General features: G+C 42.3%; 1 protein-coding gene across 5 annotated transcripts in view; it reads right to left on the reverse strand.

The window, feature by feature from the left end:
• The window catches only part of rap1aa (RAP1A, member of RAS oncogene family a), a 181,746-nt gene that overhangs the window by 76,581 nt on the left and 81,795 nt on the right, over nt 1-23,370 (reverse strand). The window contains exon 1 of one of the 5 annotated variants that reach the window (XM_068057488.1): nt 1,746-1,768. The exons of the other annotated variants lie outside the window; for them this stretch is intronic. The gene's annotated coding sequence lies outside the window, so the exon portion shown is untranslated. Of the gene's footprint in view, nt 1-1,745; nt 1,769-23,370 lie in introns of those variants that run through there. 5 annotated transcript variants of the gene reach the window in all.

The raw sequence follows: 23,370 nt of genomic DNA on the forward strand, positions 1-23,370 counted from the left end.
CTACCCATGCACTGAATGATTTCAATCCTGCAACTCAGAGTTTTCCAGAGATGTCCTGTAGAGAGTATGATAATTAGAGCATTTCTGGTTATAAAAACTCTCCACAATTAGAATTTCAAACACAAGCAAACCAATCAAAATTAGAAAATATTTAAAAACAAAATCAATAGACTTGGTAGAAATTCCTTTTATTTTAGTGAATCTTTTTGAGGAACAATCTAATCTAATTGAACCACCTTCAATAATACAATTTCTTCCCCTCCACAGCTCTCCTCCCTCTCCAGCTGCAATTATATTGTAGCCTCCCTTTCCTCAAAAGGTCCACAAGCATGCTCACACCATCCAACTTTGTACTTAGCTCTATTACTCCCCATTTGAATTCTTCAGTCCAGTTTGCATCCTATCTGCAGCATGAACACTACCCTGGTCACAGTCAGGTTGCTCATGACCCCTCCTCATCTTGCTAGACTTCTCCATAGCTGTGGTTGACCACTCCACTCTCAACATGTGCTGATACATCTGTATGGCACTGACTTCACTTGGTTCAGCCCCTATCCTAATCATTGATTTCAATTGAACACCTAAAAAGGATTCCTTTTGGTTCACGGATATATTCACACAAATTTATTTTTTGTCTTTTGCTGAAACTTGAATGAAATGGCAGCATGGTACCAATCACAATGCAACACACTGCAATTGTTAAGCCCCATACAAAAGTCGCATTAATAATCTCTAATACCGATTGCTTGAAGGACAGTGGCCCTTTCTGGAGCCTTCTAGAAGATTTAATTGTTATTTAAACATGCATACACACACACACGGAGAGAGAGAGAATGGCAATTTTATATATTCCTCACTGGTGAATTTTACATTTTATTTTTGATCAGGGCTTAGAGGTTGATGCTTTAAGAAAGTCATTTTCCATGCTAAATCTGGAGCTTAAAATTTATCACGATTTTAGTTGTCTTTCATTAAAAGTTACAATTTAAGATCATAAAATCCCGGAATGAGTCATTAAGAACTGAGTATCTTGTTGGCTATTTACTGATACAAATGTACAGGTGAAAAGATCTTTAAATTTGTAAGTAGGATGCTGGAAAGTGGATGACTTGTGCTATGCAGTTATTGCAAAAAATGGAGAACATAAGCCTACTTTTGTTTGACTTCATCAGTGAGACAAAAAATACCAACTGCAAATTCTAATGGCATATCATTTATAATCTAAAATTGCAAATTTTACTTTTCAGTCAACCAAAAAAAAAAGCTTTACATAAACGACATTTTTGGCATTTCTCCCAAAAGCTGCTGTCAGAGAATTTAGGGTAAACTGTCCTAAACTGGCTCAGAAACCAGAGTCTGTAGAAATATTTTAAAGATTTCTGAACTGGTTAAGCTTTACACTGCAACATTTGGATTTCATTCCAGGTCTGCCGTTGTTTCCCCTCTCTGCACTGCATTGCAGAACACTTATTAGTTCCGCTTCTGACCATTTCCTCCCATGCTACAGACAATTTTTTCTCAAAATATGCCTTTTTATGGAAATGCATCTCCTCCTGACTCAATTTCAAGCCTCCGCAGGGAGTAAGAGCAAGATAATTTCTGTGTTCGAAAGCCACTGGAAAAAACAATTCAGCTGATGATGCAGCTTGGAGTAAACACAGTGAATTGCATGTTTATATTCCACAAGCTGGATCTTGGCTAACCCGATGAACAGATCAGCTCAAAGACAGAATGACATCACTCACCAATTATCTTTTGTATAGTAGCCTCTTAGCAAATCCTCCTCTCCATGTAAGGTCAAGAAATACAAAAACTGCATAAAAGGAACAGGGAGAAGAGAAGGAAAAGAACACGATGCTTCACCACCTTGTTTCAGCAGATAAAGTGCTTTGCCATTTGAGATGATATATAAAAACATTCAAACTATCACCAGGATAATCTTGAGGTGCAGATGGCAGGGGATAACTTGGACCAGGAAATGCAGATGCACTTGCGGCATAATTTAAGGCACTCATTCTGTCCTTATTTTCCCTTCATCGGGGGGGGGGGGGGGGTGGAAAAGGAGAAAGGAGTGGGGGGGGGTGGAAAAGGAGAAAGGAGTGGGGGGGGGGGTGGAAAAGGAGAAAGGAGTGGGGGGGGGTGGAAAAGGAGAAAGGAGTGGGGGGGGGGTGGAAGGAGAAAGCAGGAGGGAAAGGAGGAGGAGGGGAGAAAGGAGGAGGAGGGAAAGGAATGGATTTCTCAGGCACAGTGTCTCTTTTGAAAGAACATTAGCTGGCACTTTAATCTCATCGCAGAGCCACTTAAAATAAAAGATTTTGCCAAGGACTGCCTTACATAGGAATTTTCACTGAAATGACATGTTGGAACTCATTGTTTTAAATATATTGTATAATGTACTCCAAAGCTAACCAAACACTATTGCAGTCCTGACTAAATGTACATCAAATTCCAAAATGATTCTTATTGACTATGGTTTATTGTTATGCAGCATACAGAATTTCATTGGAATCTACTGCATATTTCAAACAATGCCTGTAGTAATTGTAAGCAAGAATGCCACCATTCATCTCTCATGTGGCACAGCTTGTAAGCTTTGTAACAATCTTGGAAACAGATTTTTTTCATTTAAAAAACAAACTAAAAAAAAAATTCTATTTAAAAAAGGTCATAAAGGAATTGAAGTGCATTATCTTCAGAGTAGTAGTGCATCATTCAAATTCCTTGAGTTATAACCTGTAACACCATGTGCTCTGGCTTGTACATTTCCTGACAGCCTCATTTAAAAATTTAAGTAGAAATTCAAGGATACAAAAATGTAATCTAATAACATTGGAAATACTCCAAGATGAAAAATGTAATTATGCAGTAGGTCTTCACGTGGGAATGGGCCAATTTAACCTTATTGGCTATGCTAAAGTTGCTCCTTACCAAGCAGTTGATGACCAACGACTTAACTACTGAATAATGCTGGGATCCAGAGCGTGCGTAAGTTTTTGACAAAGTAAGGGTGTATATTATTGACTGAGGTCTACTACATGGCAATGAATATAGAATGTGTTAAAAACTTATTACTGGCTATGCCATCAGTGGACTGGAACATCAGCCCCAACAAAAGCTGATTACATGCTTCTTTAGACCTCTATAGCCATTTCTAGCAGGCTAATGCAATATTCCCCACCCCCTCACATTACAGACCTACAAAGCTGGATTTTATAACATGCCCACATGAGGGGAACCCTTTATATTAGACAACCCAAAATATTTCTTTATCACATTTCAAACTGCAGGATTGTATAGAAACAGTACTAGCTCATATTACTAGTCCAGATCACAATGTGGATATTTACATAAAAATAATAGCCAATAATAAAGATTTTTTACAAGGTATGAAAGATGACATGTCTCAGAATGGATCAGTGAAGGTCATGTACAAGTGAAAAGGAAATTGATCATTCCAAACTAATACCAAAGGCATTATGAATGAATCAAACCAAGAATCAGAATCCAGACTCCCTTCTGAAAGGCAAGGCTGATTAGCGCCTTTGTATATTCAATCCTGAAACAGAACTCAACTGAATACTGTAACTGCATTACACAACTCCATTCTTGCACATCACCAGACTAAGAACAACTTTCTGAAAATATTTTATTTCTAATATAGCAAGTCATTATGTTGCATATTTTCAGTCATTATGAAAATCCAAGGTATCCACCAAAATTGTCACTCAAATTCGCTGCAAGTTGGTAGCACTGGTTAGTGCAGATCTACACAAATATCCCTCATCCCCAGGATCTGGATTTGAATCATGCCCAACAGTGCGATTAGAAGTCTGCTGGCTGCACATCCTATGCCAGATCACACCAAGTCACTTACGATTTGCATGCGTCAGTGGCTCTCAAAAGGAGTTAAATGTAGAAAATAGATTGCACTAATCTGAAAAATTTGCAATTGCTCTTTGAAAATAAGTACACTGCAGCATTTCAGTAGCATCCCTATGAACAATTAATGCTACATTTTATTTGAACCCATCGAGCACTACTTATCAAGTAGTGCGGGACTCGCACCATATTAGCTGGGTGGTAATGTTTTTACCGTGTGAATGACTCCTCCCAGATGCATACTGACCACACAGCATAATCTTTTGTTCATGCAGCTGCACTCAATCATTTTTTGAGATTCACAATTCTGTGGCATAAACTATGAATACTAAAGTGAAAATTTTGGTTAAGAGGAATTGACCGATGTTTTAAAATTATTGTCCCTCTACACAAAATGGTTTGTAAACTTGGATACTGTCAAATAAGTGAAGAACTCTCACTGTCTCCACAACCATGATACAAAAAACCCAATTTCTAGACTAATCGGTTTTGCAATTGTTCTCTTGCCTTAAAATTCAACCACTGATCAAATGCCTTGCCAACAAATTTCTAACAGCTCCTTTCTGAAAATAGAGGGCCTACAGACAGCCAATCCTGGATTTTATCCAGCAATTTGAAAGTTTTAAGGAGTTTATTAAAATACGGATGCAACTGACTTGACACCGAGCTGCAACAGATAACCCAGCAGCAGTTGGGCTGAATCACCTTGTGATCAATGTTGTAATTAATGCCTATTATATTATTGCTTTAGTCATACTCGGTTGGCATTCCTGGAAGAAGTGCAAAGAACAACTATGACATGTTTCCCCATTTATGTCGCATTAAACCTAGTTTTCAAAATAAAGCACAGTAAGAAAACAATGAGCAAATAAACAAATAATAAAAGCTTGCTAAAAATGATTGAGCGCAACTGCAGGAATGAAAGATTATGCTGCGGTCAGTATGCAGCAGGTGGCAGGACCGTATCTCCAACACAGAAGTCCTTGAGGCGGCCAACATCCCAGCGTATACACCCTACTGAGCCAGCGGCGCTTGAGATGGCTTGGCCACATGAGCCACATGGAAGATGGCAGGATCCCCAAGGACACATTGTACAGCGAGCTGGTCACTGGTATCAGACCCACCGGCCGTCCATGTCTCCGCTTTAAAGATGTCTGCAAACGCGACATGAAGTCCTGTGACATTGATTAAAAGTTGTGAGAGTCAGTTGCCAGTGATGGCCAGAGCTGGCAGACAGCCATAAAGGCGGGGCTAAAGTGTGGCGTGTCGAAGAGACTTAGCAGTTGGCAGGAAAAAAGACAGAAGCACAAGGGGAGAGCCAACTGTGTAACAGCCCCGACAACCAATTTTATCTGCAGGACCTGTGGAAGAGTCTGTCACTCTAGTATTGGCCTTTATAGCCACTCCAGGCGCTACTCCACAAACCACTGACCACCTCCAGGCGCTTACCCATTGTCTCGAGACAAAGAGGCCAAAGAAGAAGTATGCATCTAGGAGGAGTCATTCACACCGTAAAATTATCACCCAGGTAATATGGTGCGAGTCCTGCATGACTTCATAAATAGCGCTCGAAGTTTAGCATTAATTGTTCATGGGGATACCCCTGAAATGCTGTAGTGTACTTATTTTCAAAAAGCAATTTCAAATTGTTCAGATTAGTGCAATCCATTTTCAACATTTAGCTTTTTTTGAAAGCCACTGACACATGCAAATCGTAAGTGACTCAGGATTGCACTTTACAACAAGCTCCTTTCAGCTTATGCGACTGAATTTGCATTTATTATTAGTGTCAAAATGACTGACACCATCTTCCTGATTCCTGCTCATGAGTTCACTGCACGCCAATTCAGAGACATCATCTGGAACAGAGCAGCTAAACACCATTACGCTACAGAACAATTAATGTATTTTTAATGGTCATCATTAGAACAAACCAAGCCGTTAAGTTTGGTCAAATTTAAGAATTTAGAGATGCAGTAAGCGAGCAAAATGGATTTTTTAAAAAATTCGTTCCTGGAATGTTTGGGTCGCTGGCAAGACCAGCATTTGCTGTCCATCCCCAATTGCCCTTGAAAGATGGAGAGCCATCTTCTTGAACTGCTTCAGTCCATGTGATGTAGTAGGTACAACCACAGCACTGCTCGGAAGGGAATTCCAGGATTCTGAACCTGCGAAGGAATAGGGATACAGTTTCAAGTCAGGATGGTGTGCGGCTTGGACAGGAACTTACAGATGGTGTTGTCATGTTTCTACTGCCCTTGTACTTCTAGGTGGTAGCGATCGTAGGCTTGAAAGTTGTCAAAGGAGCCTCGCTGTATTGCTGCAGTGCATCCGGTACACACTGCTGCCACTGTGCATTAGTGGTGGGAGTGAATGCTTAAGATGGGAATGTTGGTCAAGCAGGCTACTTTGTCTTGGATGGTATCGAGCTTCTTGAGTGTTGTTAGAACTGCACTCATCCAGGCGAGTGGAGAGTATTCCATCACACTCCTGTCATGTGCCTTGTAAGATGGTGGACAGGCTTTGGAGAGTCAGGAGGTTAGTTACTCGCCCATAATTCCCAGGCTCTGATGTGCTCTTGTAGCCATAGATTTCATGTGGCAGGTCCAGTTAAGTTTCTGATCAATGGCAACCCCCGAGGATGTCTGCCCGCGTAGAAAAATATTACTGATAAGTTTCAGGTTAACAGCTGTGGGTCACAATTCAGAATTTGGAAGTCTTTCATAAAATCTTACAGTAACAGCTGGTCAAGTCTTCATTGTGTTTTTCTCCACAAGGCAGTCTAATCCTTTCATACTTTCTCAAGCAATTATTTAATTCCCTTTTAAAGAATTCATCAACTCTGCAATTTGGACAGTGAATTCTATATTCTAATCACTTGCTGTAAAATGACATTTTCTAACTCAATTTCGAATTTTTGCCCTATTAGTTTCGTTAACCATTGTAAATATTTATGCATCATAGCCATTTTAATATTGAAGGTGACTTGTCAAGCTACTCCTTAACCTTCTCCGTTGTAATGAAAAGAGCCCAATTTCTGTCACTTTTCATAAATGCCACCTCTCATCCTGGCAAGTCCACTCAGCATCTTTCTTGTGGCTTTTAGATCTTTCCTCTAAAGGAGCTTCAGAGAAATGTCGTTAATAGGATAATATAATTTTATACATTACTCATAACACAAGAAAGTTTTTAAAGAACAGTAGTATATTTTGTAGGGTTTTCTTTAAACTTCAGGCACATTGCAGATCTTTTTTTAAATTAAGAAATGAGGTGAAGGCCAGAACAAAGCCGAAGAGATCAGAAAGAGACGAATAAATGGAGTCAGTGGTTGTGATGAAAGGCTTGGAATTTAATAGCATCCTTTAAAAAGTGACAAAGTTATACCCGGCCTTGCCACTACCAAGCCTGGATTTCCTTGTTTAGTTTTGGTCTTGTTATTGCAGAAAGAACCTAGAGTCCAACGTGGATTCCTGAATTTAGGGGGTCAACTTGACAGATTGCCCAACTGGAACTAAACTCTCGAGATGAAGATAACTGAGACTTAGTACAAATCCAACTTTTTATATAAACAAAAAATCTAGGTACAGAGAAATTAGATCCAGTAAAGTTGCTCCGGAAAAGGATTGGAGGACTAATGGGACAGAGTTTAAAATTAAGACTGCCAAAGGAAAACAGGAAATGTAGGCTCTCTTTAATAAAATGGATAATCTTTCTTTCTTTTCTTTTGGGCCTCCTTATCTCGAGAGACAATGGATACGCGCCTGGAGGTGGTCAGTGGTTTGTGAAGCAGCGCCTGGAGTGGCTGTAAAGGCCAATTCTGGAGTGACAGGCTCTTCCACAGGTGCTGCAGAGAAATTTGTTTGTCGGGGCTGTTGCACAGTTGGCTCTCCCCTTGCGCCTCTGTCTTTTTTCCTGCCAACTACTAAGTCTCTTCGACTCGCCACAATTTAGCCCCGTCTTTATGGCTGCCCGCCAGCTCTGGCGAATGCTGGCAACTGATCTCCCACGACTTGTCATCAATGTCACACGATTTCATGTCGCGTTTGCAGACGTCTTTATAGCGGAGACATGGACGGCCGGTGGGTCTGATACCAGTGGCGAGCTTGCTGTACAATGTGTCTTTGGGGATCCTGCCATCTTCCATGCGGCTCACATGGCCAAGCCATCTCAAGCGCCGCTGACTCAGTAGTGTGTATAAGCTGGGGGTGTTGGCCGCTTCAAGGACTTCTGTGTTGGAGATATAGTCCTGCCACCTGATGCCAAGTATTCTCCGAAGGCAGCGAAGATGGAATCAATTGAGACGTTGCTCTTGGCTGGCCTACGTTGACCAGGCCTCGCTGCCGTAGAGCAAGGTACTGAGGACACAGGCCTGATACACTCGGACTTTTGTGTTCAGTGTCAGTGCGCCATTTTCCCACACTCTCTTGGCCAGTCTGGACATAGCAGTGGAAGCCTTACCCATGCGCTTGTTGATTTCTGCATCTAGAGACAGGTTACTGGTGATAGTTGAGCCTAGGTAGGTGAACTCTTGAACCACTTCCAGAGCGTGGTCGCCAATATTGATGGATGGAGCATTTCTGACGTCCTGCCCCATGATGTTCGTTTTCTTGAGGCTGATGGTTAGGCCAAATTCATTGCAGGCAGCCGCAAACCTGTCGATGAGACTCTGCAGGCACTCTTCAGTGTGAGATGTTAAAGCAGCATCGTCAGCAAAGAGGAGTTCTCTGATGAGGACTTTCCGTACTTTGGACTTCGCTCTTAGACGGGCAAGGTTGAACAATCTGCCCCCTGATCTTGTGTGGAGGAAAATTCCTTCTTCAGAGGATTTGAACGCATGTGAAAGCAGCAGGGAGAAGAAAATCCCAAAAAGTGTGGGTGCGAGAACACAGCCCTGTTTCACACCACTCAGGATAGGAAAGGGGTCTGATGAGGAGCCACCATGTTGAATTGTGCCTTTCATATTGTCATATAAAATGGATAATACAGTTATCAAAAAGTGACAACTTTTTTTTTCAAAAAAATGACTGGCTACATTCCTGTTCCAAAAGGCAGAGGGCTCTTAGTTTAGAGTCAGGTAAACCAATAGGAGATTAAATAGACCAATGGTCTTTTCTTGCCCAGAATACTACTGCATTGCAACATACGAAGGGAAGACCGAGGGATCGAACAACATTTGCATGGAATTAGGAGGTTGACAGATGCCCTGCTCTGATAGCCCTAACCTTCATATGGCTGGTTCAGGTAAGCTTCAGGTCAATAGTGATACCCCACAATGTGGTAACTCTTGGTTAGGTTTCTGATAGATTAACAAATTGGGAAACAAATAAAATCATTGACAGTCGGAGTGAGATCACTGTAAAAAGCCTAAAGGGTGCGTACCCTAAAGGGGAAGCTGTCAAGAGTACAGAGGGGGAATCAGAGGATGAGCCATCAACTACAGATTTTGGTAAGATTTTGAAGGACAGTAGATAATGCACAAATAGCACTTTGCACGATGGCAGACACAGTCACAGGGTTTGAAGATGTTCAAGATAACGTCAGATGTTCAAAAGTATTTAAAACAGCAGAACTCGAAGATGCACAATGATTACCACTGGAACAGTGGTAACAAAAGTTTTAAAATCATGGAATAGGCCTGAACTTCCGAGGTGAAAGATCAATTGACGGTCAACAGTAGATTCCATAACTTTGGAAAGTACCAATGCAAGAACACTTCGGCGATAAGGTTGAAGGGGCGAAAATAATCCTTCAGAGTGAAGGCAAACATGCACAAATTTCCAAAGACAACAGGGTGGTGATGAAAAGATTAAAAAGCACAATGCATAATAAGGAGTGCCTTTTGATTGAAATACTTAACCAGGCCAAAATGGGATAAATATAATTTTGGTGCAATTCCTTAATGGAGGGTAGAGCTCGAATGAAACAATCTGCCAGATTTTAATAAAATGAACATGCAAGGCTTGCCTTTCATTAAACCTGCCTTTTTCTCTCTATTCCCCTTCCAAACACAATGCACCAGCCTGTCACTAAATGGCCGACAGCAAGAAAACACATTTAATCAGGGTGCTCACAATTGTGATTTCCTGCCAAATTGCTCACACTATTACAATTGCACTCAGCGGCTATAGGTTTCTTAGCAAATCAGCATTTCAATTGAAGTTCAGCAAATTGGTTATGAAAAAATTGCATTGGAAACACGCTGCTTGGCTAAAACAAATTTGATTAGCTTATGGATATGATGTGTGGCTATTGGTTGTTCTGTGGCCGCATGGCTAAAGTGTAGGATGCAACCCACTAATTTATTAAACACTACTTTAATTACAGAAACAACTGTAAACAAGCCAGTGCACGGAAAAGGAACCGGCAGTCATTATTCAGGAGTAGTAAAGGTCCCCCAAAATAATAAATTCAATGGTAATGGAACATTGAATGCTAAAATGCGACACCAGCATTTCCTTTTCTTTCTCCAATGGATTTCTCCAAGCACACTTTGAGCTGATAGAATGGAAAACATTTAAAATTGGCTACTTGCAATAGCCACACTTAATATGGCTTTATCTGTTGAAATATTCAATTCAAAAGACTCGATACTGCACGAGTCTGATCATAGTACATCATACTCAACGATTCCCTCATGTTTTTTGTCCTAGGGATAAGCAACTAGTTATTTAGAGCTCTTTATGTTCACCTCTGTATAAATTAAAGGCAAAACTCATCCCTTTGTGAGAACCCCAAGACCCACAGTGCAGGAAACCAAGGTTCTGTAGAACAGTGTTGTTTAATAGAAATTGCTGACTAGCTACAGGTGCGTCTATGGTACTATCGTTTGTCTAATGGAGCAATTTTTACTAGAAAATGCCATACACGCATCACACAAATATAGGTCGCATGTGCATATTTAAACATGTACTATTCAATGAGTGGCTCATTTTCCGATTCCCCAAAGCCTCTCTACCATCAGGGCACAAATCAAAAGTGAGGTAGAATACTTCACATTTGTTGGATGGGTGCAAGTTCAATACCATCCAGGACAAAATCAAGGTCTGCTCGGGTCTGCAAATGAGACCTGACCCGAGCCCGACAGAACCCCATCTGACCCCGAGCCCGACCACAGTCCTTCCATTTTTTCCCGTGCCGACCAGTTAACTTAACTTCAGTTTTTCACTTTGTTCCTTAACTGCACAAGCTTAAAATAACTGTAGAAAAACCACCTTTAAAGTCCAAAACATTAGTCACTTAACTGAGGTGGTGATACAGCGTTTCTAATCTGGCCCGAACCGAGCCCAAATGCCGGACCCTGAAGTGCGACCCAATCCGACATGTCGTCGGGTCCCGTAGCAGGCCTTTAGGATAAAGCAGTGACGATCAACACCCCACCCACTAGTTTAATCATCAACCCCTCATGCATCAGTGCACCATGCCAACAGCAGGCATTTCTACAGGAGGCACTACAGCAACTCGCCAAAGCTGCTTCTGCAGCTCTTCCCAAACTCTTGACCACCTTCTGAAGAACAAGCACATGGGAACACCAATACTTCCAAATTCTCAAATCATCCTGACTTGGCCACATATTGTTCCTTCATTGTCACTAGGTCACAATTGTGGAACCTTCTACCCAACACCACTGTCTTAGTACTTTCACATGGACTGCAGTGTTCAAGGCCATAGAATCAGAGTTTACAACACAGAAACAGGCCCTTCGGCCCATCCTGGCCATCAAGCACCTATCTATTCTAATCCCATTTTCCAGCACTTGGCCCGTAGCCTTGTATGCTATGAAGTTTCTAGTGCTCATCTAAATACTTAAATGTTGAGGGTTCCTGCCTCTACCACCCCTTCAGGCAGTGTGTTCCAGATTCCAACCACCCTCTGGATGAAAAAAAACTTTTCCTCAAATCCCCTCTAAACCTCCTTCCACTTACCTTAAATCTATGCCCCCTGGTTATTGACACCTCCGCTAAGGGAAAAAGTTTCTTCCTATCAAACCTATCAATGCCCCTCATAATTTTGTATACCTCAAATCATGTCCCCCTCAGCCTTCTCTGCTCTAAGGAAAACCACCCTAGCCTTTTCAGTCTCTCGTCACAGCTGAAATGTTCCAGCCCAGGCAACATCCTGGTGAATCTCCTCTGCACCCTCTCCAGTGCAATCACATCCTTCCTTTAGGGTGGTGCCCAGAACTGTACACAGTACTCCAAGCTGTGGCCTAACTAGCATTTTATACAGCTCCATCATAACCTCCCTGCTCTTATATTCTATGCCTCGGCTAATAAAGGCAAGTATCCCATATGCCTTCCTAACCACCTATTCTGCTGCCTTCAGCGATCTATGGCCAAGTACACCAAGGTCCCTCTGACTTTCTGTACTTCCTAGGGTCCTACCATCCTTTGTGTATTCCCTTGCCTTATTAGTCCTCCCAAACTGCATCACCTCATACTTCTCAGGATTAAAATCCATTTGTCACTGCTCTGCCCATCTAGATCATCCTGTAATCGAAGGCTTTCCTCTTCACTATTTACGACACCAATTTTCGTGTCATCTGCGAACTTACTCATCATACCTCCTATATTCACGTCTAAATCATTAAGGTACACTACAAATAGCAAGGGTCCCAGCACCGATCCCTGTGGTACACCACTGGTCACAAGCTGCCACTCGCAAAAACAAACCTCGACCATTACCCTCTGTTTCCTACCACTAAGCCAATTTTGGATCCAATTTGCCAAATTGCCTTGGATCCATGGACTCTTACTTTCTTGATCAATCTCCCATGCGGGACCTGATCAAAAGCCTTACTGAAGTCCATGTAGACTACATCAACTGCTTTACCCTCATCGACACATCTAGTCACCTTGAAAAATTCAATCAAGGTCACCTAGGGATGGGCAATAAATACCAGTGACACCCAGAGAATGACAAAGATTTCAATAACCACAGAAATAAAGCAATGAGCAAAAATATTTGACCACTCAACTTTTCATCTTGCCATTTTGCCAAGAAATGTACAATACAAAGATAGGTAGCAAAACAAATCGTGAGGAGGACACAGTCTGCAAATATATAACCAAGTGAGTGGACAAAAATTGGCAGATGGAGTATAATGTGGGAAAATGTGAGGTTGTCCACTTTGGTGGAAAGAATAGAAAAGATTTAAATGGAGAGAGATTGCAGAATGTTGCAGTACAGAGGGATCTGGGTGGCTTCGTACATGATTCACAAAGTTAGCATACAGCTACAGAAACTAATTAGGAAGGGGAAGGGAATGTTGGCTATTATTGCAAAGGGGATGGAGTATAAAAGTAGGGAAGTCTTGGTACAACTGTACAGAGCAATGAGACTGCACTTAGAGTACTGTGTACAGTTTTGGTCTCCTTGCAAGCAGTTCAGAGAAGGCTCATTAGGCTGATTCCTGGGTTGAGGTCTTATGAGGGGAAGGTTGAGCCTTTACTCATTGAAGTTTGGAAGAAAGAGAGGTGATTTTATGGAAACACAAGATTCTGAGGGGGCTGGATAAGGTAAATGCTGAAAGGTTTCCCCTCGTGGGGGAATTTAGAACTAGGGGACACAGTTTCAGAATAAGGGATCTCCCACTTAAGACAGATGAGGAATTGCTTCTCTCAACAGGTAGTTAATCTTTGGAATTCTCTACCCCAGAGAACAGATCACTCATGATCTTATGAATGGTTGAGCAGACTCCAGCACCAAATAGCTTACTCCTGCTCTCATTTGTTATGTTTTTAAAAAGGTTGAACAGGCATGCGCCGTGCAAATTTGTGCATTCTAATCACCTACCTGATGACATTGTCTGTTAGTGTTTTATTTACTAATCAGAAATGCAATTAGCCACATTTGGATTCCCAACGAGCCACATGTGGCTGGAGGCTAAAGTATTGGTCAACACTGGCACAGGTGGCCAGGATGATAATGCAGTAAATGGGTGATGCCAATATACTACATATAAAGCTTCATTATAACCACAACTGAAAACATCAGATATTGGTCACATCAGAATATAGTATGCAACAGTGGCAATAAAACTGATCTACAATCAATTGCCATTTTCTGCAATAGCTGTTAAATTACAAAACTGTACATCAAGCAAAAAAGATTAGCATCAAAACAAAATGGCTCACTGTTTTGCCCAGAAGACGTCCATTGCAATTTGCATCTCCGTTCCTATTATTCTTCATCAGTTCCAACTGCCCAATCATTAGCTTACAAGCGTAATGTTCTCCTGTAACTGTACTATAAAGCAAGCTGCGCAATGGCTTACTGCACAAACACAAAGGTTGGTGGAGTTGCGGACAGTGATGAGGATCGTCAGAGGATACAGCAGGATATAGATCGGTTGGAGACTTGGGCGGAGAAATGGCAGATGGAGTTTAATCCGGACAAATGTGAGGCAATGCATTTTGGAAGGTTTAATGCAGGTGGGAAGTATACAGTAAATGGCAGAACCCTCAGGAGTATTGACAGGCAGAGAGATCTAGGCGTACAGGTCCACAGGTCACTGAAAGTGGCAACGCAGGTGGATAAGTTAGTCAAGAAGGCATACGGCATGCTTGCCTTCATCGGTCGGGGCATAGAGTATAAAAATTGGCAAGACATGCTGCAGCTGTACAGAACTTTAGTTAGGCCACAGTTAGAATATTGCGTGCAATTCTGGTCGCCACGCTACCAGAAGGATGTGAAGGCTTTGGAGAGGGTACAGAAGAGGTTTACCAGAATGTTGCCTGGTCTGGAGGGCATTAGCTATGAGGAGAGGTTGGATAAACTTGGATTGTTTTCACTGGAACGACGGAGGTGGAGGGGCGACATGATAGAGGTTTACAAAGTTATAAGCAGCATGGACAAAGTGGATAGTCAGAAGCTTTTTCCCAGGGTGGAAGAGTCAGTTACTAGGGGACATAGGTTTAAGGTGAGGGGGGCAAAGTTTAGAGGGGATGTGCGAGGCAAGTTCTTTACACAGAGGGTGGTGAGTGTGTCTGGAACTTGTTGCCAGGGGAGGTGGTGCAAGAAGGTACGATAGCGATGTTTAAGAGGCATCTTGACAAATACATGAATAGGATGGGAATAGAGGGATACGGACCCCGGAAGTGCAGAAGGTTTTAGTTTAGGCAGGCATCAAGATCGGCACAGGTTTGGAGGGCCGAATGGCCTGTTCCTGTGCTGTGCTGTTCTTTGTACTGTTCTTTGTACTCAACAAAAACAATTCAAAATACTAGATTACATTTTTTGCACTTTTTTTTTTGCACTAAAAGTTTGAATTAGTTGACAATATTTACATTTGTGACATTAATATTCAGACAAACCTAAATGCAATGTTTTAATCTTGAATATTCAGTGATGAGTCATCAAATTCTCCAAATAAACTGGCAACAAGTCCATCAACAGTGTTTATTGCTGCTGACATTCTAATTGCAGCTATAGGTTTCTGCAGCTTACCATGTGGAAACACACTTTTACTTCAATAGAGCCTTTCACAAGCTCAATGGTCAAAGAATGAAAACTTTCAAGTGTAGTCACTATTGTTATGTAGGCAAGTGTGGCTTTCAATCGGTGTAGAGTGGTCCCACAAATAGCAATAATAAAATAAATGACCAGTTGTTTTAGTGATGTAGGCTCAGGGATAAGTGTTGGCCTGGACACAGGGAGAACTCCCCCACTCTTCAATGGGAGATTTTAAAGCCCACCTAAACAGACAGACAGCCTCAGTTTCATGTCTCAACTGAAATACTGCACCCCTGACAAAGCAGCACTTCCCTCGGCACTGCAGACTAGATTTGTGCGCTCAAACCCTGAAGCTGGAATTGAACTCAAAGTTTTAAACTCAGAAGTGACAGTGTTACCACTGAGACAAGCCGGCACTTGCCAGCAGCTAGTAATCCATGAACTCTCAGTATTACAGCTGACTAAAATTTACCAGTTAAAGCAGTCTGATGACATGTTTCTGAAGGTGGCAACCCCACAGCTTAAAAATGTGCAGGCAGAGGGGGAATGGGTAACTGCCAGAAGGACCAGGCAGGCAGGGTAGGGATCCCATGAATGCCTCTCGCTCTCCAACAGTTATTCAGTTCTGAATACTGGTGAGAATGATGGTTCCTCAGGGCAACGCAGGCACAGCCAAGTCCACAGCACCATGGATAGTTCAGCTACATAGTGGGTTGGGGGGACAGGAACGTGGCATGGGAGGAAGAGCAGAAGAGCAACAGTGGTAAGGTATTCAATAGTGAGGGGAACAGAAAGGCTTCTGTGGCTGAAAATGTACCTCCAGGACGGTATGCGGCCTCCCTGGCACCAGGGTCAAAGATGGCACTGAGCAGCTGCAGGACATTCTGAGCAGCGAGGGTGAACAGCCAGCAGTCGTGGTCCATATTGACACCAACATGGACAGAAAGAAGGCTGAGGTCCTGAAGGCAGAGTTTTGGGAGCTAAGTGAGTTTGAAAAGCAGGATCTTATAAGGTAGTGACCTCTGGTTACTCCCAGTGCCACGTGTTAGTGAGTACAGAAACAGGAAGATATAAGCTGATGAATACGTGGCTGGAGAGATGGTGCAGGAAAGAAGGCTTTTAGATTCCTGAGGCAACGGGACCTGTAAAAGCCAGTTTGCACCTCAACAGGGCTGGGACTAATATCCTTGCGGGGGGTTTTGCGAGCATTGATGGGAAGGGTTTAAATGAGCTTGGCAGAGGAATGGGAATTTGGAGTAGACTAAGAGAGAAGGAAAGTTGGAAAGAGAAGGCAGAAAATTAGTAAGCATGTTGGGAAGACAGGGGAAACAAAGGTTAGAAAATAGAAAACAAGGGAGATTGGCAGTGCTAAGTGGCATATACTTCAATGCAAGAAGTCTAGGGAATAAGGCAGATGAACTGAGAGCACAGATTGACCTGTGGGAGTGAGATATTGCAGCTATTACCGAGTCATGGCTGAAAGGAGGGCAGGAATGGCAGCTCAACATTCCTGATTACAGGGTTTTCATGAGGGGAGAATAAAAGAGAACTCAATATTAAACAACTATAGCTGTGAGGACAGATGATATGGTAGAAGGATCAAATGAAGTCACCGCACTATAGGAAAGAAGTGGTTGCACTAGAGAGAGGGTACACAGGAGATATACTAGGATGTTCCTTGGACTGGAGAATTTTAGTTATAAGATTCGATAGGCTAGGGTTGTTTTCTTTGGAACAGAGGCAGTGAGGGGAGATCTAATTGAGGTATATAGAAATTATATGGGGTCTAGATAGAGTGGTAGGAAGGCCCTATTCCCCTTGGTTAAGGAGCCCATAACCAAGGGCATAGATTTAGGGTACGAGGTAGGTGGTTTAGGAATATAGGAAATAACAGCAGGAGTAGGCCATTCGGCCCTTTGAGCCTGCTCCACCATTCAACTAGATCATGGCTGATCATCTACCTTAACGCCATTTTCTCACACTATCCCCATATCTCGATATCTTTAATATTTAGAAATCGATCAATCTCTGCCTTGAATATACTCAATAACTGAGCCTCCACAGCCTTCTGGAATACAGAATTCCAAAGATTCACCACCCTGTGAGTTAAGAAATTCCACCTCACCTCAGTCCTAAATGGCCTACCTCTTATTCTGAGGAGGAATAAGGATTGAGAGGGGATTCAAGGGGAAATTCTTCACTGAGGGGGTGGTGGGGATCTGGAATGCACTGCCTGAAAAGGGTGGTAGAGGCAGAAACTCTCATAACATTTGAAAAGTACTTGGATATGCACTTGAAGTGCTGTAACTTACAAGGCTATGGAGCAAGAGCTGGAAAGTGGGATTCAGCTGGGTGGCTGAATGGCCTTTCACCGCTATAAATTTCTATGATTCTATGGCCAAAATCAGCTTCCTTAGCTGATGCTACTCAAAGTAGGAATGTCAGTACTTAATTCAGCAGGGCATGAATCTGTACTACTGCAGGAGAGTCCACAGTAACACTGTTTAAAAGGAATTAACTGTGCTTAAAATTTAAGTTTGCACTTTTTAGTATTAATGAGCCTAATAATTTGATATTAGTACTAATCATAATGCCTTGAGAGATTTTTTTTGTTTTTAAAAAGAGATGCCTCTCCCTCATCCTGCAGCCTCTGGCAGATTGTCGGTACACATATCTCTGGATCTCCATTCATTCCTGACAGTGGGATGCTGGCTGAACTAGAATTTGGTACTGAATCATTTTCTAGCTCCCCATTATAAGTTGGCAAGGAGAATATGCTATGAAGAGGCTGGGCTATTCCAGTTTCAACACAAAGAAATTACTGATCCTGTTTATTTTAACTTACAGGAGACAATGCCTGCAGCTGCATCCTAGAAATCAGGGGCTTGCTGCATGGGGATTGCCAGAACTGGTCCATAGTTCAGCAGTGGTGTAAAGTGTTACAGCATTCCCAGCGATGGCTTCTGGCAAAATGTCAGTAAATGTCAAGTGCTCTCAAATCTCACAACCAATAAGGAAAAAAAAAAAGAGAACCCATTTATAGCTGCTACAGATTTAAGAGAGTGTCTTTTGGAGTTACAAAATTTCAAGAAAGCTTTTCAGATATTCATAATAGGTTAGGTTGGTATACAGAACTACAAAACCCATGTTATAGCTAATGCAACGCACTCAATGTGCAAAATTCTCTTACCCATAGGCCTATCAATCTGGTCTGCTTAAAAAATATTTAATATGGAAAAGCAAACCCGTAGCAACATTAAGTAAATTATGCAGCTTCTGTCATTATTTTGATTGTGCTCAAGTCTGCAAAGTTTTATACATAATTTGGCAGCAATAAAACCAAGTTCTCCTAAGCAAGGTAACTGCATCTTTGGACATTTTATCACTACCAAGGTATCATTTTTTATTTTCAGTACAGGACACTGAACCACTCCTTGGCTGCTTCACAATTGCTACGGTCTTCTCGCGCTCATTTGAAGTTGAATTTACATGTCATTTTTATCTCAAACATTGACTTTTTTCTTAAATTTTATTACATATCTCAATCATCCAACAAGTTAGCCAACTGCTCATCTATGAGCAGCTCTATAACAATTGCAGTATCCAATAGAAAGAAAACATGCTTATTTTAACATTTTACAAGGTAAAAACAAAGGACTCAAGACAGCTGGGATAGTGGTTTTCCTTGGAGATGAGTGTATTTTGCTTATACACATTTCAAAAATTCAGCCAAACATACTGCAGAGGAGGAGGCCATTCAGCCCACTGAGTCTATGCTGGCTGCTTGAAAGAACTATGCAATTAATTCCACTCACTTTCAAAGCCAAATTTATGAAATTAAATGCTGTAAAAATAATTTAATTGGGCTACAATAAATCTCTTTCCACTAGGATATCTAATTAGAGACTAGTGTTAATCTGGCACATGAAAGAGAATCAGGGATGAAACATATAGGTCAACAGAAAGAATACAGCCTTCAAAAGAAATACTATTGAGGAAAGAAACAAAAGCACATGAATATTCCTGAACATACTGTTTTCAATACAGCAAATGCCAAAGTACTGTACTTGCCAACTCTACAAGGGGAACAGTTGACTGATAGGGAAAAGGGTGGGAGATTAGGCTGTTCAAAAGTTTCTAGCATCCTGAATGGAAGATCAGCAGGCTGCTGCATAAAGTGAACACTTGAATATTTAATATCCTACAGACCTCTGCAACTTCAGGCTCCCATTATAGGGCAAACAGTCAATCTCTCAGCACACGATCTTAGACTTCAGATCTGTGTCTAACAATGGACACATTGTTTGGTTTCAGGGACAGCAGCCAACAAATGGAAGATACTCACCAGTTTCAACTGAACAGCAATATGCCGAACCAGAACAATCCACTGAGATGCTGCGTGAATTGGAAAGGGCAGGTAAAGAACAGCAGTTGGAAGGAAAAGGATAATTTAAGAAGTGACTACTCCACTGACTGTTTTATGAAATTCTCCTGCTGGCAAACTAGTAGGAATCGGTTTGGAGATATCCGAAAAGGAAGAATGCAGGACAAATACTGTACAGATACACGTTTCATTACTGAAAATAACTACGTAGTAGAATTTCCTGTGGAGGGACAAGAGGGAAATTATATCAGAAATTACATCCATCTCACTTCAAATTGTGATTTATTTCTAGACGACAGGCTTGTTTTTAGGATCTGTAAGGTGCGACACTGCTGCTCTCTATATCTTGTTATACAACTTACAATTGACTGCCGATATGCCAACTGAATTAATCAAAAATCACACAAATGCTATGCAGATCAGCAGAGGTCATTAGAGGTCGAGAGAGGATTTCCCTCAAACAAAATCCAAGCAATATTGTTAAGGAAAAAGATAATTGATGGACAGGTGGTTAAAGCCCTGGCCATTTCAGAATAACTTCACTGACATTTCTACAAGTTCAGAAACATTGGCCACAATTTTATGCCCCCCAAACAAGCGGGCTGGTGGGGGTGGGCGTAAAATTGAGTGGGAAGAGGGGGGCCGTTCCTGACTCACTCCCGCCCCTGTTGCAAATTTACATGGGACAGCAGCGAGAAATGGCCTGCCCACCCTAGGCCAATCAAGGCCTTTAAGTGGCCAGTTAACTGGCACTTAAGGGCATCCGCCTACTGCCACAGGTATTTTACCCTTGGCTGGCAGGTGGCTGAGGCATCAAAAAGCCAACTGGTGAAACCAGGCAGCCTTCTTGAGGGCTGATGGGGGGGCCCTCCTGATTGGGCACCCTGCACCCCATGGAGGACCGCCCCTGAAGCCCCAACCGCCCCCAGTGTGCAACCGACTCCCCTTGCCTCGCCGGGGCCCAACTAATTTTTTAGGGCCTCACTGGAAACACCTTTTTTCCGTGGCCATCCTTCCTGTTACTTCCAATGGCTGGTGTAGTCCCAGCTGTGGCCACCACTCCTGGTGGCGCTGCTGGGACTAAGCTACCAGCTCGCTGACTAGCCGGCAGCTTCATTAGGCGGGACTTCCTGCCTCAAGGAGTTGGAAGTCCACCCAAGACCAAATAAAGGCCTAGGGAGCAAAAAATTCCAGTCTAGCTCCCCAGGCTGGCCATCAACTTTTCGCCCAGTGGGCAGGGCTGGAAATTCCAGCCATCAGTTGCATAATTAGTTCAGCATGTCTTGTTAAGTCAAATACTTTGCTACTTAGAGCAGAGAGCTCTCCCTAGTGTCCTAACCAATATTATCCCTAAACTATTAAAACTAATCATCTGGTCATTATCATATTGCTGTTTGTGGGACCTTACTAATGCACTTCCAGCATTACAAAAGTGACTAAACTTCAGAAAAGTACTTATTGACTGTAAAGTGCTTTGGGACATCCTGAGGTCATGGACAGCACTATATAAAATATTAAGTCTTTCTCTACTGCTCCAGTTGAAGCAAGATATATTGCTAGATGCCAAGCTGTCAATTTCACACTCCAAGTTAATGAAAAGTTGTGGAACTGGTTTGCCATATTAGTGGAGTGGGCTGCAAAAGGAGATAACTAAACATATAATGCCTTCAATGTAATAAAAAGTCCCAAAGTGCAACTTGGAGGAGAACTTGCAGGTGGTGGTGTTCCCAGGCATGTGTTGCCCTTGTTCCTCTACGTGGTAGAAGCCATGGGTATGCAAGGTGCTGTTGAAGGAGCCTTGGTAAGTTGCTGCAGTGCATCTTGTAGATGGTACACACTGCTGCCTTCAGCAGATGAACTACTACTACACCCCCGCTTCAATACTTAATTCAACAAGTCTCAATTCAACACATTTAGTGATTTGATTCTCGTTAGTATTAATTATAAAAGTGCATAAGCCTAATTTCATCACGTTACTTTCATAGTTTAAATAAATGGCCTTTAGCTCCTTATAAAGTTCAATTTCTGGAGTTTAGTGTTAGTTTTATACCCATTCCTGACACACTAGGAAAGAGGGCATGTGTGCACGGGGGGGGCATGGGGGCAAGTGGGTAGTATAAGTGGAGTAAAAGCCTGCTACCCGACCCGAGCCCAACGACATGTGTCGGGTTCGAGTCGGGTCAGGTCGCACTTCCGGGTCCAGCATTTGGGCTTGGGTCGATCGGGCTGGATCGGACACACTCCATCACCCCTCAGGTAAGTGACTTGAATGTTAATTTACTTTTTGGACTTTAAAGGTGGTTTTGTTAGTTATTTTAAGCTTGTGTAGGTAAGGAACAAAGTGAAAAACGGAAGGCAAGTTAACTGATGATCGGGTCGGGTGCGGATGGGGTTCTGTCGGGTTCAGGTGGGGTCTCATTTGCAGACCCGAGCAGGCCTTTAATGTGGAGCGCACAACAGCCTATTTGGCAAGTACACTCCATATAGCTTGAGGATGAGACAGGAATGATGATTTATAGCCCCTTAAATGTTAAAAACCCTCTGACTAAAGTTAGCTCAAAAAGGTGCTTATTTCCCACATGGATGACCACACAAAAATACACTGTAATGGGCACTACTTTCCTTATCAGATGACAAAGGTAACTTAAAATTAAGACTATTTAAAAGCTGCTCCATTTGCTTTCCCAAAGGCTCATGAAGGCAGAAGCAGCAACACCAAAAACACATTTAAAAAGCACGCCTCACTTGCAGGAGTTTCAAAATATTTTCTAATGGCCAGGGAGAAGATGTAATGGATGTGGAGCTCAGGAAAGAGGGGAGGGCAACGATGAGGCTAATATGAGTGAACTAAAAGCACATTTGAAGAGGAAGGTTTTTAAGCAGAGAGGAAGGCAAGAAAAGCTGGTTGGAAAATTTCAGAGTGTAGGAGTTGAATGAGCACCCACTGATGGCAAGGGTGGAGCAAGGGATAAAGGGGAGTCTGGCACTTAAAGACCACCCTCTCTGAAGCTTTCACATCCTTCCTAAAGAGTGATTTCCAGAATTGGACACAATACTCCAGGTGAGGGCAAACCAGTGTTTTATAAAAAATGACTGGGGGGTGGGGGAGGAAGGGGGGAGGGGGCACGGCAGGAGCGGAGGTTTAAAAAGCGCAGCAGGAGACCCGAGACCCGATATAAAGCAAGGGGGGAGCAAGGCGGGAGCAGAGGTTTAAAATGCGTGCCAAAAGCCCAGAGTCGGAGATCAGAGACAGTGAGAAAGAGGAGCATGGCAGGAGCAGAGCAGTGGAAGAAAAACGAAGTGACATCAGAGTGACATCACAATCAACAGAGAGCAGAGAAACAGAACCGCCGGGGTGAGTATACAAGTAAGCTTTTAATTTAATTTAAATCAAACATAGCACCAAACATCACAGGCAAGCAGGTAGGTGATTGGTATGGAAAGAAACTATCAGTTTGGTGAGTATCTGGTGAGTGATTAAGATCCATTCTAATCATAACGTTTCAAATAGTAAGGGAACTAGTGGTAAGCTCAATAAAATATATATTAAAAAAAGGAAGATAAAATAATTGAAAATAATTTAGTTAATTAAAACCCATTAAGGATGGCAGGACAGGTGATGTGTCATGACTGCTGCAGCAGGTGGGAGCTCCTGG

Source organism: Heterodontus francisci, chromosome 25, assembly GCF_036365525.1.
Source record: "Heterodontus francisci isolate sHetFra1 chromosome 25, sHetFra1.hap1, whole genome shotgun sequence".
Lineage (NCBI taxonomy): Eukaryota > Metazoa > Chordata > Chondrichthyes > Heterodontiformes > Heterodontidae > Heterodontus > Heterodontus francisci.